At 34.6% G+C, this 20685-nt stretch overlaps 2 long non-coding RNA genes across 2 annotated transcripts in view; one reads left to right on the top strand and one right to left on the bottom strand.

Annotated features, from left to right (window-relative positions):
- The window catches only part of LOC149772530 (uncharacterized), a 47977-nt gene extending 45837 nt beyond the window's left edge, over window positions 1–2140 (bottom strand). The window contains exon 1 of the long non-coding RNA XR_016417670.1: window positions 478–2140. This is a non-coding gene — a long non-coding RNA (uncharacterized LOC149772530). The remainder of the gene's footprint in view (window positions 1–477) is intronic.
- Window positions 125–20342, top strand: LOC149772529 (uncharacterized). The gene is made up of 4 exons (XR_016417669.1): window positions 125–266; window positions 2148–2275; window positions 6007–6172; window positions 17101–20342. It is a non-coding gene; the product is annotated as an uncharacterized LOC149772529 (long non-coding RNA).
- The last annotated feature ends 343 nt before the right edge of the window (window positions 20343–20685 follow it).

Here is a 20685-nt window from a genome sequence, read left to right as displayed (position 1 = left end):
GCTGAAAAGTATAATTTATTTTAGTTGATGCATGTATGAGAGCAAAAATATCTTCTTTCAAATAACAATCCTCCAAAGATGAGGACACAAGGGCATCAATCACGTGATGTCTATTGCGGGCCGTGTGGAAAGAATTTTCTGTTTGGCTCTGAAAGTATTCAGATGTATTCTAGTCGATGTTTGTGTTAGAGCGGAAGGAAATCGAGGGTCATGGGTGGAGTGAAGTATTTGGAAGTTCCGTACCTTCTCTCTTCTATATTATGATAGTGAGGGTATTTTTTCACTCTGTATGATTTTTTTTTTCCTTTAGGTGATTGTTTTTTTCTCTTAACATCAAGCTCGCGTCGAGCACCTGTGAACGTTCTATTCTCGGGCACAGAAGCTCACCCCCCTACCGATTTAAAAAACGAGAATGTTTAATGTGATAAAAAGTACACCGAACTAAGTCAATTGAATGATTGATTTATAATTTCTAACCTGACTGTGACCAGAATGGCACTAATGCTGGCATCCCCTGCACCATTTCATGCTTAACGAACTTTCCATACTAACACGGCGCCATATTGCGTACACTATAGCCTAGTTTATTTCCATCAGACAACATGATGACGTAGTTCATCCTGTTCGGCAATTGCTGAATAATTGCGTAAATTACATAACATTGAGAGTTTGGAATTATATCCCTCTGCATACATGAACATAGAAATTAAACCGCTTGTTAAATCCACATGAAAAGCGCAGTTGTCATTTTCCTTTGCTTGGTTCGACATTGTAAATATCGGAAGCAGACAACTTAGGTATGTACATAGCGGTGATACACCCCTTTGCTGAAAATGGACTTGTCCAGAAACTGGAAATGGATCCGAGCATGTCCGTCTATTGTACTGAAAACTTCGTTAAGCATGAAACGCGCATAATATGATGGTGTTAGGGCCACTCGACTCAAAGTCAGATTAGAAACCATCAATAATGAATGAATTGACTAAGTTCTTTACACTTTTTACCACATTAAACATTCTCGTTTTTGAAACGGGGTTTGTATTATTAGACGAAATACACTGAAAAACCGAAATACACACCGAACAACATATGTATTTACATGTTCTCTATGTATATATCGGTTTCCACCCACAAATTATTATTTGTTTTTGTTATAATAATAATATAAAGCAAAATAAAATATGATTTATGTCATTTTGATACGAATTATTTACTTTTTTCCCTATTTATAAGACTATTCATGTAATGGTGTCACTCGGTCGTACTTGATTCGTCAGACCTGTCCATCCAGGAGATTAAATTCGTTCCGGAATGATCAGTGTTTATCATACCATCTCCATTCCGGAACGATCAACCTGTCCAATCAAGTACGACCAATTGACGAGTACAAAAACTAGAATAAAGTATAAATTTTTACAAATGCAAGATAAAAATGTTTGTATTGTTTATTCACTATCACGTAGGGTTAGCAACTAGCTAGTTGATGCATCCATAATGTGAGAATTGCTCACCAGAAATAGGGCTGTAAATTCACACACAGTTTCTGATTTCAACGTACCAAAGAGCTCCTCAAGGGATCATACTGTCAGGTTTGGTAACAACCCTTATCGAACAGGCCTATATCCAATATGATGATAAAATTGTTCCAAAGATGAACGTGTTAAAACTAAAGAGATATTTTATACAGAGAAGTATATTTCCTTGATACATAAAGGCAGGACAGAACAATAATGGCATAGTTTGAGATGCTGTGTAAATGGACAGATTTGTAAATGAATTGGTAGAGGAGAGAACTATTTAATTTAATGATGCCTATGGAATTACAGAGGAAATTCATTTTTCTTTAAATTGAAAAGTGATACAATTTTTGGCTCACTTTTATTTGAAAATTTCTAAAGACTGATTTCAGATTTATGAAAAAAAGTTGCATTGTACCCTAGAAAAAATAAACAATGCTTTATGAGTGTTTTATCAAAGTTACCTTCCAAGTCGAATATTTTTGTGTAGATATTTCCAGCATGATGACACTTTACGTAGCATGAACCAGCTGCATGCATTGGTCTAAACTGATAGTCATCTCATTGGTCATGGGTAATTAGACGTGAAAGAAATATCATTTCACCTAATCTAAACACTGTCTATTTCAGGAAAACTTCATCGGAAAGTTCTCAGTCGATGTCAGCCAGCATTGTTGAGGGATTTGAATTTTAGCACAGTCTCTGATTACATTTTCGAAGAAGAACTTTTTGATGATGTGACGATGCAGGACATCTTGGTAAGAATATCAATATAGATGTATTCAATGAAAATGCAAAGAGGCTATATGCTTAAACCAAGTCAGTGATGTATATATTTCATCGACTGTGTGAAAAAATCTATTTCTTCATTACCCATTTGAGATTAAATTATCATATAACTTTTATTTAGCGGAAAGAGTCTATATATTTATATTACATATTTAGTAACTCAGAAGGCTGATCTGCTCTGTTTCACTGTATGACTGTATATCTAAACATTCTTTCAAAATATAATACAGAGAGGATAGTTGCTTTTAATGAATAAAATAAATACCTTATTCACACAGAGCAAGACAGTTGTTTTGTTTTATTCTCATATGTGTTGGCTATCGATATGTATAAAAATATAGCCATTTTCTTACTGTCTCCCACATGATAATGTCAGCTGTTTTATGTTCGGCTGCGTTTTGTGCATATACAATCAGAAAATACGTCCATGTTGAACTTGGTTCATTTGCATGCTTGGTGGCCATACTTAGAAAATACGTCCATGTTGAACTTGGTTCATTTGCATGCTTGGTGGCCATACTTAGAAAATACGTCCATGTTGAACTTGGTTCATTTGCATGCTTGGTGGCCATACTTAGAAAATACGTCCATGTTGAACTTGGTTCATTTGCATGCTTGGTGGCCATACTTAGAAAATACGTCCATGTTGAACTTGGTTCATTTGCATGCTTGGCGGCCATACTTGCCATTTGACCTCACAGCCATCTTGAAATAGTTCAGTAGTAAAATGGATCATTTTGCTAAAGTGAATTGTCAAAATTATTTCTTGCAGAAAATCAGATAATTCTTAGTCAGGCATAAGTAAGTGATAATTGTGACCCATGACACTTCAGTAAGGAACAAATTCATCTTAGTTATACTTAAATACAATCGAGATAATTCTTAGCTTGAGGTTTTCAAGAACTAGTGGAATAAATTGTGATTGTGTGGAGATGGGAGCTTGGCTGGTATTGTTGTAATTACATTTAACATTAGCACTATCCTGATAGAGAAACAAAAATCACATTATATCACAGCCAAGTCACTCATTTTTATTAGCAATAAAATGATGTACACCTGCTAGAGCGTTATCTGCTATGCAAAAAGTATCATAGTTATTCCAAAACACCTTTTCACAATTGTTTTAAAGAACAAATATCACATCAAAAATCTGTTTGTTCATCAGATATTTTACTCAGTCACAATAATGTTAGGATTTACCTCTGCTTCCTCGTGAATCCAGCCCTCCCATTGGCTTGTACAACTATGTCTGTACTATATTTGAACGAAGGGAATTAACTCTTATAGATTACCACTCTTTCTCTTGTTTGGTGTTGGTTCGTGTACCTGTCGTTTTAACTTTAGCGGCAAACCGTAAACAGCACTGAGAATCCGTGGATTTTTATCCTTTTCTGTTAGCCATCCAGGTTTTTTTTCATGGTGTTTTATTCAGATAGTTATAATGTATAATGTATATTACATTTTTATTTATTTTTGTAAACATTCAAATATTTCATGCAAATTTGTTACCATTTCATACGACGTGTTTACAATGATGATGCTATATTTCAGCTATCTAGTTCTGCAGTACAGATGTTTTTGTTCAGAGGTTGGCGTATTTGACATATATTATTACTATATTCTGATATAAATATACATATATTTATGTATACATGTAAATCAGCATATATTTAATTACCATTTCATTCAGTTCAATTTTTAGTTTGATTATTAATGGTTTTTTCTTTTCCTTTCGCAGATAAATTATTGATTTAGGATGTCAAACCAATTGAAACTTTATTTTGATATTTGATAGCTATTATCTCATATTTGGTAGGATTTGTTTATAATTTAAGATATTCTTTGACAACATAGCTGTTGAATGCACAAAAATGCAGGTGTTTGCAGTAAACAATCATGAATTCTGCATTGCCTGCACAAAACGCTGACTGGCTATAACCTGTAAGAAGTTACCTATACTATGTTTTTGACATGGGACTACCGTTGGTGGTCTTTTCAACATCAAATAAGCATTCCGGTACAACAAATCCCAGGCATGCTCTTCATTTTTGTCAATTTTCTATCAAAGTGTGGACAGTGACTCCACAAAATGTGGCTCCTCCATCAATCATCCACAGTGTGTAACCTATGGGGTCAGCTGATGGTAGAAGTTTGTTTCTTCAAACTAGGTGTAACAACAAACTGCTCACTTTCATGCCCCCATTCCTGGATCCAAATGGATGGGCTGTCAACACCGTTTCTATCGAATGAGAAGGAATCCCCCAACAGTTCTTATTCTGAATTTAACCAGAAAATACGAGGCACTAATTGCATATTAATCCTGATTGCCCCTTTCGAATGGTTTACTGATCTGCTTACCATGACAGAAGTGCCCATGAAATCCTAATGCATGGCACTTGTCTTACAAGCCTTATGCAGAAAACACTCATGTCTTTTGTTGTAGAGAGTATCTCTTCAGTTAGATCGCTGCCACCTTAAACATGAGGGTAAATGACACATTTTTTTTTAATGATGTCATGAAAAAAATGGCTTACAAATATCAGTCTCCGGTCTTAGCTGATGACAATTTTTCTGCTTTGTTTTTTTTTTTTTTTTTTAAAGCAAGAAGCTAGCACTGGTAACTATTAATGACATCACTATACTCATCCCTCCCATTGTCTCATGATCTAACACTGGTAAATATTAATGGACATCACTACACTCAGCTCTCCTATTGTTTCATGAAGCTAACACTAGTAACTATATTTGGACATCACTACACTCAGACATCATGGGCAAATAAAGTTATTCATGTAGAAGAAACAAATGGTATTACACTTGGTTGTCTTGATGACAATGTTTAAGCCATCTTTATTCAGGATCATTAACTAGTTCATCATCCCAGGAAAACAATAGAGTTCAGCTTCATGAAGTACAGCAATACTGCCGGGGATAAATCTATTTTTTACATACATTTGAACCTCCCACATGATAGGGATTTACTCTTACACTTAGGTGTGTTTCCTTTCCCTCCAACCACTGACTGAAATCTCCCATTATAAAGAATAATATCAGTGAACAATTTGATTTGTTCCATAGTGTTGGCATTATGGCTCTATTCTAATATAATATAGGGTAATACTTCCTGGTATCATGCGACAGAACTGACTTATGCAGGGTAAGACAAAAGAGTTGCTAATTTCACGCTTTGAGCCAGACAACATGGTCATCCGGCTTCAATGTTTAAAGTTTATTGATTTGGATTATACCATATCTGAGCAGTTGTAACTCTATAAGGATAAAATAGTATTATCATGGTTGAATTACTAAAGAACTCAATCAGAATAAAACAATAAATATTACTTTGAATCTCTCCATGAAGAATTCTCAGCTATAGATGGATGTGAGTCTGTAGTATTTATGAGCAAAGGTATTCAACAGGATTAAACATGTTATGTTTTACATTACTCGAGAGAGCAAGTTGCATAAAACTGGTTCTATTTGACTTAGATGTTTTAAGTGGAGATGTTGAAGCCTGCCATTGCAAGCAACCAGAATATTACATTTCAGTGATGGTTGGAAACAGGAAATTCAGAAATTGTTCGGAGGGACATGACTATGCTTTCTGCTCATCCTGAAGAACTGATTTTAAAATCTGTATTCATCTTCTGTTCCTTAAAGTGAGAATTGAAAAACATTTCACTTTGTTTCTTTTATGAAGGATCAGAAAACAACATCTGACAAGATAAGAGACCTGATACGACAGATTAAACAAAGTGATCGGGACACCTATGCAAAGTTTAAAGACTGTCTGATCAAGACCAACCAAGCAGATCTAAGAGCCATGCTGGAAAAAGAGGAGAGAGCTGTTGCCAAAGAATTAAAAGGTAGGTGTTTTGCTCAAGTAAGTTTATGATATGGACTAGATCAAGTGAGATTATGATATGGACTAGATGAAGTAAGGTTACGATATGGACTAGATGAAGTAAGCTTATGATATGGACTAGATGAAGTAAGCTTATAATATGGACTAGATGAAGTAAGCTTATGATATGGACTAGATGAAGTAAGCTTATGATATGGACTATATGAAGTAAGCTTATGATACGGTCTAGATCAAGTAAACTTGTGATATAGCCTAGATGAATTGACCTTATGATATGGCCTAGATGAAGTAAGCTTATGATATGGCCTAGATGAAGTAAGCTTATGATATGGTCTAGATCAAGTAAGCTTATGATATAGTCTAGATCAAGTAAGCTTATGATATAGCCTAGATCAATTGACCTTATGATATGGTCTAGATGAAGTAAGCTTATGATATGGTCTAGATGAAGTAAGCTTACGATATGGTCTCGATGAAGTAAGCTTATGCTACGGTCTAGATCAAGTAAACTTATGATATAGCCTAGATGAATTGACCTTATGATATGGCCTAGATGAAGTAAGCTTATGATATGGTCTAGATGAAGTAAGCTTATGATACGGTCTAGATCAAGTAAGCTTATGATATAGCCTAGATCAATTGACCTTATGATATGGTCTAGATGAAGTAAGCTTACGATATGGACTAGATGAAGTAAGCTTATGATATGGTCTCGATGAAGTAAGCTTATCATATGGTCTAGATCAAGTAAGCTTATCATATGGTCTAGATCAAGTAAGCTTATGATATGGCCTAGATGAAGTAAGCTTATGATATGGTCTGGATGAAGTAAGCTTATGATATGGTCTAGATGAAGTAAGCTTATGATACGGTCTAGATCAAGTAAACTTATGATATAGCCTAGATGAATTGACCTTATGATATGGCCTAGATGAAGTAAGCTTATGATATGGCCTAGATGAAGTAAGCTTATGATATGGTCTAGATCAAGTAAGCTTATGATATAGTCTAGATCAAGTAAGCTTATGATATAGCCTAGATCAATTGACCTTATGGTATGGTCTAGATGAAGTAAGCTTATGATATGGTCTAGATGAAGTAAGCTTACGATATGGTCTCGATGAAGTAAGCTTATGATACGGTCTAGATCAAGTAAACTTATGATATAGCCTAGATGAATTGACCTTATGATATGGCCTAGATGAAGTAAGCTTATGATATGGTCTAGATGAAGTAAGCTTATGATATATCCTAGATGAAGTAAGCTTATGATATGGTCTAGATCAAGTAAGCTTATGATATAGTCTAGATCAATTAAGCTTATGATATAGCCTAGATGAAGTAAGCTTATGATACGGTCTAGATCAAGTAAGCTTATGATATAGCCTAGATCATTGACCTTATGGTGTGGTTTAGATCAGATGAAGTTTTGACAAGGTCAAGATCAGGTAAGGTTTTGGCATGATTTAGATCAATAGAGTTTTGTTCTATGGCCTAGATCAAGTCAGGCACATCTGTTTTATCCATCGTGTGACTGTCAGCAATTACTTTTTGAAACGTCACTAAACAAAAGATTTGACCAGTTTCATCCAGACCTAGCAGGTATCATTCTGGCATAAATGACTATCAGCTTTGTATGCACTGTCAGTTTATGATCAAATATGGCACCATTACTAAATGTATACAAACCATTAAATATGGCACCATTACTAAATATATAAAAACCGTTAAATATGGCACCATTACTAAATGTATACAAGCCATTAAATATGGCACCATTACTAAATATATACAAACCATTAAATATGGTACCATTACTAAATGTATACAATCTTTTCGTGACTTTTTTTGAAGAATGCTTGACAGAATGTGAATACAAAGTATCATGGTATAGAAGACACTTTACTTTTATCTGTTTTATGACAGTGATTGTTTTGTCATTACTTATGGCTGTGTCAATGCTAAATAAAGAAAACATGGAATTTTTTCAATTCCAAGTTATATTTAAGAGAATTTTACCAGACTTAATAATCATAGTTGCCTCCATACACAATGACAAATGTAGCATCAATTTCCTCCAATTGAAACATTGATGATATATTTTAGTTTTGAGTTAATGGATGTGGACATCATGGAAATCACATTATCAAATACCTAATAGATCATGTATCAAGCTCAGCCATTGGTTAATTCATTTTCTTTGTTGTGAGCTTGGAGTCTTTCATGTGCAAAAGGGCATTTGTTCCAGAACACTGTTTCCACTAGCCATAATTGTCTCGGGTGAATGTTGAATAACTATGGTTTTCCTTTGGGGGGGGGGTCATAAGGTTAAGTCCAGATCATTGTGGCTGAAGAAAGAAAAATGGCTTATGCACACTGAGTTTCTCTTGAAATACAAGAACCAAATTGTGTAGATGGCTTGCACATAGGGTAAGTAAGAATGCTGGTTTAAAGCAGTGTTATAGGTCAAAGGTCAGGGTCACAGACATAAAAGATGCTATGGTTTCTGCTCACTAACATTATTTCTACATCATGTTACTTCATATTAAGGCCACAGATTGTGATTGGCTTGCACTTGCAACAAGGAAGAAACCTATCAAATTTAGCCAAAGGCCAAAGGTCAATATGGCTGTATCTAACATAAAAATGGTTTCTACACAAGATCTTAACTCACTAGCCATGTACATTCACAAGAATTTGTAGATATCTTACAAATTGGGTTAGAAATAGACCTATTGTTTTTGAGGTTGAAAGGTCAAGATCAAAGTGACAGAAAGAAAATGGTTTTCATACAATTGCTTTAGTTATAGACTACATACCATGGCTAAAGTTAATGGACTTTTCACATAGATAATAGAGAACCCTATTGATTCTAGGGCTGAAATAACCAGATGTCACAGTTATGCCAAGACTTTTATGGAAATAATTGTTTCTGGACATTATGTTTAACTGAAGAACCCAAACCTCCAGAGAGGGTATTAAATGGGGAGGACGTAACATATATTCAAGGTAATCTTGTTTAATTTACAAAATGTTTCCTAAGCAACTGTTAAGTTTTAATCACCAGTGACATTAATTATTATGAAAATACCAACACTTGATTCCATGACACACTGGATTATCCTATGAATTTAGTTTCTAGGTCACGATACAGAAATCTTGCATTAGTGTTTGGTTAAAGGTTTTGCTGAAAAGGTTATGTTTAATTGAAGAACCCGAATCTGCAGATGATGCCTGTATTGGGGGAATATAGACCTTTCCATTAAGCTTAAAATGGGTGCAGCTATGTTAGTATCATGTGACAGTCTACCACTAGTTTACTGAAGTTGCCCAGTGCTGAGTACTGTGCAAAGTATATTGGTACACAGTTAAACTAAAGCAATGCTAAGTACAGTGTTAATATATATTGGTACACAGCTAATGTGAACCAGTTATAAGTACAGTGCAGGATATATTGGTACACGATTAATGTAAACCAGTGTTATGTACAGTTTAAATTTACATTTGTACATGATTGTAAACCAGTTCTAAGTACAGTGTAAGTTTTTATTGGTATAGATTTAATGTGAAGCAGTGCTAAATATAGTGTAAAGTATATTGGTACACGGTTAATGTATAGCAATGCTAATTACAGTGTAAGGTATATTGGTACACAGCTATTGTAAAGTTATGCTAATTACAGTGTAATATATAGTGGTACACAGTTCATGTAAACCAGTACTAAGTACACTGTAATGTTTATTGGTACACAGGTCATGTACAGCAGTACTAAGAACTGTGTAAGGTATATTGGTACACAGGTCATGTAAAGCAGTACTAAGAACTGTGTAAGGTATATTGGTACACAGGTCATGTAAAGCAGTACTAAGAACTGTGTAAGGTATATTGATACACAGGTCATGTAAAGCAGTACTAAGTACACTGTAATGTTTATTGGTACACAGGTCATGTACAGCAGTACTAAGAACTGTGTAAGGTATATTGGTACACAGGTCATATAAAGCAGTACTAAGAACTGTGTAAGGTATATTGATACACAGGTCATGTAAAGCAGTACTAAGAACTGTGTAAGGTATATTGATACACAGGTCATGTAAAGCAGTACTAAGAACTGTGTAAGGTATATTGATACACAGGTCATGTAAAGCAGTATTAAGTACACTGTAATGTTTATTGGTACACATGTAAAGCAGTACTAAGCACTGTGTAAGGTATATTGGTACACATGTAAAGCAGTACTAAGTACTGTGTAAGGTATATTGGTACACACGTAAAGCAGTACTAAGTACTGTGTAAGGTATATTGGTACATAGGTCATGTAAAGCAGTGCTAAGTGCTATCTGAATCGGTGTTATACTATTTAAGTTATATTTGTACACATTTAATGTAAACCAAACCATACGAAACTTGAATTCAGACTATAAATAATTGTTTTAACTGAAACCCATACATGGGCATTGCCCTCATTATACACAACATGTCCATTGCAATAGGTGTGAAATGGCAGCTTTTATGACATGTACAAAATAGTCTAATGTACCTTCTGCTAAGGCCAGATATCTGGACACTACATAAATTACTTGGAAGATCTTTTCCTTAGTTGTGTTTAGGACACTACAGAAATTACTTGGAACTCCTTTTCCTTAGTTGTGTTTAGGACACTACAGAAATTACTTGGAACTCCTTTTCCTTAGTTGTGTTCAGGACACTACAGAAATTACTTGGAACTCCTTTTCCTTAGTTGTCTTCAGGACACTACAGAAATTACTTGGAACTCCTTTTCCGTAGTTGCATTCAGGACACTACAGAAATTACTTGGAAGTTGTTTTCCTTAGTTGTGTTCAGGACACTACAGAAATTACTTGGAAGTCCTTTTCCTTAGTTGTCTTCAGGACACTACAGAAATTACTTGGAAGTTCTTTTCCTTAGTTGTGTTTAGGACACTACAGAAATTACTTGGAAGTTGTTTTCCTTAGTTGTGTTCAGGACACTACAGAAATTACTTGGAAGTCCTTTTCCTTAGTTGTCTTCAGGACACTACAGAAATTATTTGGAAGTTCTTTTCCTTAGTTGTGTTTAGGACACTACAGAAATTACTTGGAAGTTCTTTTCCTTAGTTGTGAAAGGACACTACAGAAGTTACTTGGAAGTCCTTTTCCTTAGTTGTTTTTAGGACACTACATAAATTACTTGGAAGTTCTTTTCCTTAGTTGTGTTCAGGATACTACAGAAATTACTTGGAAGTTCTTTTCCTTAGTTGTGTTTAGGAGTAGATCATTCTGTTTTATGGGTATAGATATTTTCCACACAAAACACCTTAATCATTTTCAAAAGGCAAAGGGACAGTAAGAAAATGAACAATCCCTGCACAAATTGCAATATTGCAATATAAGCTGACAACTTTTGCCTTGTACAAATTGCACTATAAGCTGATAACGTTTGTCCTGTACAAATTGCAATATAAACTGACAACTGTTACCTTGTACAAATTGCAATATAAACTGATAACTTTTGCCTGGTACAGATTGCAATATAAACATATGACCATTCCCTTGTACAAATTGCAATATAAGCCGACAACTTTTGCCTTGTACAAATTGCAGTATAAACTGACAATTTTTACCTTGTACAAATTGCAATATAAACTGACAACTTTTGCCTTGTACAAACTGCAACATAAGCTGACAACTTTTGCCTTGTACAAATTGCAATATAAGCCGACAACATTTGCCTTGTACAAATTGCAATATAAGTCACAATTTTTGCCTTGTACAAATTGCAATATAAGTCGCAACTTTTGCCTTGTACAAATTGCAATATAAACTGACATACTTTACCTTGTACAACTTGCAATATAAGCCGACAACTTTTGCCTTGTACAAATTGAAATATAAGCCAACAACTTTTGCCTTTTACAAATTGCAATATAAGCCAACAACGTTTGCCTTGTACAAATTGCAATATAAGCCGACAACTTTTACCTTGTACAAATTGCAGCTTAAGCCAACAACTTTTGCTTTGTACAAATTGCAATATAAACAGACAACTTTTACCTTGTACAAATTGCAATATAAACTGACAACTTTTACCTTGTACAAATTGCAATATAAACTGATAACTTTTGCCTGGTACAGATTGCAATATAAACATATGACCATTCCCTTGTACAAATTGCAATATAAGCCGACAACTTTTGCCTTGTACAAATTGCAGTATAAACTGACAATTTTTACCTTGTACAAATTGCAATATAAACTGACAACTTTTGCCTTGTACAAACTGCAACATAAGCTGACAACTTTTACCTTGTACAAATTGCAATATAAGCCGACAACATTTGCTTTGTACAAATTGCAATATAAGTCACAATTTTTGCCTTGTACAAATTGCAATATAAGTCGCAACTTTTGCCTTGTACAAATTGCAATATAAACTGACATACTTTACCTTGTACAACTTGCAATATAAGCCGACAACTTTTGCCTTGTACAAATTGAAATATAAGCCAACAACTTTTGCCTTTTACAAATTGCAATATAAGCCAACAACGTTTGCCTTGTACAAATTGCAATATAAGCCGACAACTTTTACCTTGTACAAATTGCAGCTTAAGCCAACAACTTTTGCTTTGTACAAATTGCAATATAAACAGACAACTTTTACCTTGTACAAATTGCAATATAAACTGACAACTTTTACCTTGTACAAATTGCAATATAAACTGACAACTTTTGCCTTGTACAAACTGCAGTATAAGCTGACAACTTTTGCCTTGTACAAACTGCAGTATAAGCTGACAACTTTTGCCTTGTACAAACTGCAATATAAGCTGACAACTTTTGCCTTGTACAAATTGCAATATAAGTTACAACTTTTGCCTTGTACAAATTGCAATATAAGTCGGAACTTTTGCCTTGTACAAATTGCAATATAAGTCGCAACTTTTTCCTTGTACAAATTGCAATATAAACTGACATCCTTCACCTTGTACAACTTGCAATATAAGCCGACAACTTTTGCCTTGTACAAATTGAAATATAAGCCGACAACTTTTGCCTTGTACAAATTGCAATATAAGCCAACAACGTTTGCCTTGTACAAATTGCAATATAAGCCGACAACTTTTACCTTGTACAAATTGCAGCTTAAGCCAACAACTTTTGCTTTGTACAAATTGCAATATAAACTGACAACTTTTACCTGCTACAAATTGCAATATAAACTGACAACTTTTACCTGCTACAAATTGCAATATAAACTGACAACTTTTACTTTGTACAAATTGCAATATAAACTGACAACTTTTGCCTTGTACAAACTGCAATATAAGCGGACAACTTTTGCCTTGTACAAACTGCAATATAAGCTGACAACTTTTGCCTTGTACAAATTGCAATATAAGCCGACAACTTTTGCCTTGTACAAATTGCAATATAAGTCAGAACTTTTGCCTTGTACAAATTGCAATATAAACTGACATCCTTTACCTTGTACAACTTGCAATACAAGCTGACAACTTTTGCTTGTACAGATTGTAATATAAGCCGACAACTTTTACATTGTACAAATTGCAATATAAGCCGACAACTTTTTCCTTGTACAAATTGCATTATAAACTGACACCTTTTGCCTTGTACAAACTGCAATATAAGCTGACAACTTTTGCCTTGTACAAACTGCAATATAAGCTGACAACTTTTGCCTTGTACAAACTGCAGCTTAAGCCAACAACTTTTGCTTTGTACAAATTGCAATATAAACTGACAACTTTTACCTTGTACAATTGCAATATAAACTGACAACTTTTACTTTGTACAAATTGCAATATAAACTGACAACTTTTGCCTTGTACAAACTGCAATATAAGCTGACAACTTTTGCCTTGTACAAACTGCAATATAAGCTGACAACTTTTGCCTTGTACAAACTGCAATATAAGTCAGAACTTTTGCCTTGTACAAATTGCAATATAAGTCAGAACTTTTGCCTTGTACAAATTGCAATATAAACTGACATCCTTTACCTTGTACAACTTGCAATATAAGCCGACAACTTTTGCCTTGTACAAACTGCAATATAAGCTGACTTTTGCCTTGTACAAACTGCAGCTTAAGCCAACAACTTTTGCTTTGTACAAATTGTAATATAAGCCGACAACTTTTACATTGTACAAATTGCAATATAAGCCGACAACTTTTTCCTTGTACAAATTGCAATATAAACTGACAACTTTTGCCTTGTACAAACTGCAATAGAAGCTGACAACTTTTGCCTTGTACAAACTGCAATATAAGCTAACAACTTTTGCCTTGTACAAACTGCAATATAAGTCAGAACTTTTGCCTTGTACAAATTGCAATATAAGCCGACAACTTTTGCCTTGTACAAATTGCAATATAAGTCAGAACTTTTGCCTTGTACAAATTGCAATATAAACTGACATCCTTTACCTTGTACAACTTGCAATATAGCCGACAACTTTTGATACAAATTGTAATATAAGCCGACAACTTTTACCTTGTACAACTTGCAATATAAGCCGACAACTTTTACATTGTAAAAATTGCAATATAAGCCGACAACGTTTTCCTTGTACAAATTGTAATATAAACGGATAACCATTTCCTGGTACAAATTGCAATATAAAATTTTGCCTTGTACAAATTGCAATATAAACATATAACCATTGCCTTGAGCAAGTGCACAGCAAATTCCATGAGAGTGACATTTACTGTTACTCCAAACTCATTGACAAATATTGCTTATAATTGGTTCTATTCCAAATCTTTATCGTCACATCAAACTCACTGACACCAACAACTTCATTGGTTCTATTCCATACCTTTATTGTCACACCAAACTCACTGACACCAACAACTTCATTGGTTCTACTCCAGACCTTTATTGTCACACCAAACTCACTGACACCAACAACTTCATTGGTTCTACTCCAGACCTTTATTGTCACACCAAACTCATGACACCAACAACTTCATTGGTTCTACTCCAGACCTTTATTGTCACACCAAACTCACTGACACCAACAACTTCATTGGTTCTACTCCAGACCTTTATTGTCACACCAAACTCATGACACCAACAACTTCATTGGTTCTACTCCAGACTTTTATTGTCACACCAAACTCACTGACACCAACAACTTCATTGGTTCTACTCCAGACTTTTATTGTCACACCAAACTCACTGACACCAACAACTTCATTGGTTCTATTCCAGACTTTTATTGTCACACCAGACTCACTGACACCAACAACTTCATTGGTTCTATTCCAGACCTTTATTGTCACACCAAACTCACTGACACCAACAACTTCATTGGTTCTACTCCAGACTTTTATTGTCACACCAGACTCACTGACACCAACAACTTCATTGGTTCTATTCCAGACTTTTATTGTCACACCAGACTCACTGACACCAACAACTTCATTGGTTCTACTCCAGACCTGTATTGGCATGACAATACTCATTGATATCTACCTGCATCTTAAATGGTTCTTTTCCATTGGCTTATGTACTTCAGGGTTCCCATGGTACCAGGAAATTGGGAAAAAGCAAGCAGAAATGATAACTTTTTGCCGACCGTAAGTCATAAAAAACCCAAGGAATTTTCCGTCACCACTTGATGCCCGAAACAATTGCATAATTGAGTCATAACTGAACTGATCCGGAGTTAAATTTATCGAGTTCTAACCAGAATATACAGAATATACCAAATATGGATCGTTTGGTTGCTTGCAATAAACATATAAACTGAGTCAGTACAAATGCCCAGTGGATTAGATTCGTCTACTAGACTTTTATTTTCAAAGTCAGATCGATATCTGTATCTTTCCTTTCCATGGAAGGAGTTAACTCTTTTTGTTACAAGACATGATTCCAGTTATTTGCATTTATTGTTCTTTTTATATACTGTAATAGGAATTGTTAATTTCTACGAGAATTTTAACATGCATATACAATTGCTATAGAATTTTTATCATTAACGATTTCAAAGGAAACAAAACATGACTTATGTTCATTATGTTGTTCTCACTTAGCAAAATAAAGTTAGAATTTTTATTCTGGGCACTGAAATGACTTTACTTGCCAGTTTGTATGAATGTAATCAAACTTGTTTTGTGTGATATTTTTTCTGGTTTTGTATGTGATCATCTTTTCTGACTTAGATGTTTTTGGAGAGTCTTGAAAGAGAAACATCGTTAAATATAGAAAATGCATCTATAATCTAAAATGTTCTTTAATTCCATTCAGTAGTGGTCATATTTGAACCTTCAAAAGTGTAGTTTGGTCCCGGAAAAACTCTGGAAATGACCCGGAAATTTATCTTTAGAAAAGTGTGGGAACCATGGTACATGTTAGTGATACAAGCTAACATTGCCATTGCTGAAATTTTATAAAAATAAAGAAAACAACATTATCATATTTTAAGCACAATGGTAATTCCATTGTTGTGTCATGACTTGAAACTTTGAATACAAGTCCTACTCAGAAAACACACTGGAGTCAGCCTTCTGATGCAAGATGATCAAATAAAATGGTGGTTATTTGACATAGATTATCAAGTGGCGGTTATATGAGATTGATGATCAAGTGGTGTTTATGTGATTGATTATCAAGTGGTGGTTATGAGATTGATTATCAAGTGGTGGATACTTGAAACTGATGATCAAGGAATGATTATGTGGGATTGACTAGAACTTTTCACAGATTTTTCAGAGCTGATGATTAAGACACAATGCCTGTGTTGATTTTGATACAACTTGTTAAATTCCATGTTCCTCATCGACACACGATATTTTTTTTAATTAGTCTTTGACGAGTGTATGAGATAGAAATGGAAGGGTTGTGAGCCATGTGTGTTCATGTTTGTATGATTACCTTTGAGAGTTGTAATTTTAATTTCAGGTGCAGCACCCAAAGGCAAAGTTTCAACTCGTCAGACAGAAAAATCCAAGATGTGTCTTTTAATGTGAACTTAGCTGATTTTAGATGATGTTCCATAGCAACTACATCTGCAACCAAGGCACCAACAACTGCTTTAGCTCCACCCAAGGCATTAATAACCACTCTTCCTCGAGCCAAGACACCAGCAACTGCAGTACCCCTAACCAAGGTACTAACAATTTCATCCAGAACCAAGACAACAAAACCTTTTGCACTAAAAAATGTTGTTCAGACACTGTTGGACATAATAATGATGCAATATTTAATCTAAAACATGACAGCTTGAAGAAATAGCCATGCTTTTAACTTGTATTATTCCTTATTGTGACATTGAAATTTAGGCAGTGAATATACAAAGCACTCTCAAGTCTAAACGAATAAAATGCTACAGTTTAAATAAAATATTTACATTGGCAGGTAAGTTATGCCTGTACATGGATGTACATGATTATATTTTCCTTTTCTATAACCTACGCATTGAGGCAAGAGACGTGGTAATGATATGAGATAGACTACATGGCTATGATAAATATCTGCCTAGACATATATAACTGCCTTAATATTTATGTAATGGCTTCATTGGTTCCAAAGTTAGACAATCGATAATGCAAGTCAAAGTTGTATTTTCCTTTCAGTCAAAGCTGCAGTGCATTCACCGGTTTCTGTATGGAGCTTCCATATAATGACTTCAAAAATATTATACATGACCGTGTATTCTAAATACTTGACATAATATGTGAAAAGAAAACTGCACTAACAAGCTTTGTAATGTCAGACACATCAATGGAGAGTTGCATCCCTTGTATAGAACAAATTACTGAAATGAGGTTTGTGTTGTGTTGTTCATACATAGGACACATGTACCGGACTTGTGGAATCCTCCTGATGGGCAATCTCAACCACATATAGGACACATGCACTTGGCTTGTGGAATCCTCGTGATGGGCAACCTCAACCACATATAGGACAGATGTACCTGATGTGTACATACCTCTTGATGGGCAACCTCAACCACATATAGGACACATGTACCTGACTTGTGGAATCCTCTTGATGGGCAACCTCAACCACATATAGGACAGATGTACCTGATGTGTACATACTTCTGGATGGCAACCTCAGCTACACATAGGACACATGTACCTGATGTGTACATACCTCCTGATGGGCAACCTCAGCCACATATAGGACACATATACCTGATGTGTACATACCTCCTGATGGGCAACCTCAACCAGAGCATACCCAGCTAGTGTTGCTTCCCATGGGTCAGTGGATCTTCCCGTGGTTTTTCCAGGTTCTTCCTCCAGCAAATATACTTGCTACCATGTATAGCCTATCATGTGCAGAAAAATGGTTTTACACCCACAGAACCCTATCGACAAGTGTCTGATGACAATGGAATGCTTTCTTCCCAAGTGTGTTAATTTACAATTGTCAAGCAAAACATTTATGACGTTAACTCAATTAAGAAACTTTCTGATGATGTACCACCAGAGAAAAGTACAGATTTATTGAAAGAACGATGATTATATACACAAGTTTTGACCCACTATTTCAAGATATGGTATATTTTGCCTTTATCTTTTATTTTGTATATACATTAATTTTTTCAAAACTATTTACATTTTACTTTTGATCTTGTAATACTGCTTGTTTACATTTCATTAATTTGTCCTATTTCAATTTTTGTTTTATATTTATATAGCTCAGCTTTTGATTGGCACCATATGACTGGGGTTATTCTGCTGATGTGCCATGATCTCGGATACATACATATATACATACATACAGACATATATATATATATATATATATATATATATATATATATATATATATATATATATATATATATATATATACAGACATGCATATATGCATACATACATATATACATACATACAAATATGCTTGCATACATACATACATACATACATATATACATACATATATACGTACACACATACATACATACACGCATACATACATATGTACATACATACATGTATAGGTACATACATATGTATGTGCATGCATACATACATGCATATATGTACAAGTGCACAGAAATGCATACTTACATACATACATATGAACATGTATACATACATTTTTATTTGGAAATGGAGACCGCTTCAATGGCCTATTGTTTCTAGAGTCTGCCTTGGATGAGGGAGGTCATGGGTTTGAACCCCAGCCAAATCATACCAAAGACTTTTAATAATGGTACTAACAGCTGCTTTGCTAGGCGCTTAACATGAAGAGGTTACTGTTAGGACAGAAATGCAAAATAGTCATGGATTTTTTATTTGTGTGCAACTGTGACAGAAATACAAGTTGGTCGTGGACCTTTTTACATGTGTGTAACGTAACCGTGACATAAATGCAAGTAGGTAATGGATTTTTTTTACCAGTGTTAACTGTGACAGAAATTTGCGTTGTTCATGGATTTTTTTACCAGTGTTAACTGTGACAGAAATATGAGTTGTTCATGGATTTCTTTTTTATTTTTGTTTAACTGGGACAGAAATACGATACAGAATGAACACAAATACAATGCATTCTATATGCGTTCTGTAAGTTATGTTATTTTGTTTGTATCGTTAAAAAAAAAATCTTGATTGAGCATAGTAATACATGTTTGTGGTTTTCTATTACATAGCTATTTATAGCACTTGGGATTGTCCTGCTTGATCTCAATAAGGTCATCATGCTATCAGTCCTTCAACCAATGGTTGGCTAATTTATTCATTTTTTTTAAATTGTTGGAATGATCTTTTCCTTTGATGCTTACTTCGTGTTTGCCTTCTCTGGCAGTGTTTATCCTATGCTGTACACGTGACTTATTTATATAAGTGGGTATTCATAGAAAAGTAGTTCTCCTTACAGTTCATACAGAAATAAACGCACTTCATTTTGATCACATGGTAACATTCTTGCCAATGGAAATGTTACTTTACCAGCTAATGGCATTGCAATTATATAAACATTTATTGTAAGTACGTTATATATGAAGTGATGTTCAGAGAGGCCAGAAATATAGTTTTAAAAAGTAGTTTACTAGAACCAAGAACTAAATAACTTATAAAAAGGTTTGGTTCATGTCAAAATGTTTATGTATTAAATGAATAGTGCTTAGACCAAAGCACAGGCCAGATACACCATGCATATAGATGAATAAATATTTTGTACCGATGCAATAGGCTTTTCTTTTTAGAGTCTCTCTATTCTATCTATGAGTCTTTCTTTAGAACATTTCGTTTTTCTGTGTTTCCATGTTTTTTGTTTGAATGTGTATTTGTTTGTCTCTGCATGTCTATGTTTGTCCCTATCAATCTTTGTCCCTATAAATCCATTTCACTCTATAAATAGTTTTGACCCTGTAAACAACATGACGTCGTGTTCAATTTTCCAGGTGTCTTTTCCATGTTAAATTCACATTGTCCCTATACATGCCGACCCATACTAAATTCCCATAGACCCCATAGTGCAGGGACACCTTTTTGATGGGGACTTCCATTAACCCTATACAACCCCTAGGAC

The sequence above is a fragment of the Sinohyriopsis cumingii genome, unplaced genomic scaffold (assembly GCF_028554795.1).
Source record: "Sinohyriopsis cumingii isolate HCF-2022 unplaced genomic scaffold, ASM2855479v2 utg001397l, whole genome shotgun sequence".
Lineage (NCBI taxonomy): Eukaryota > Metazoa > Mollusca > Bivalvia > Unionida > Unionidae > Sinohyriopsis > Sinohyriopsis cumingii.
The sequence above is the reverse complement of the archived record's forward strand: the minus strand, read 5'-3'. Positions and strand labels throughout refer to the sequence as shown.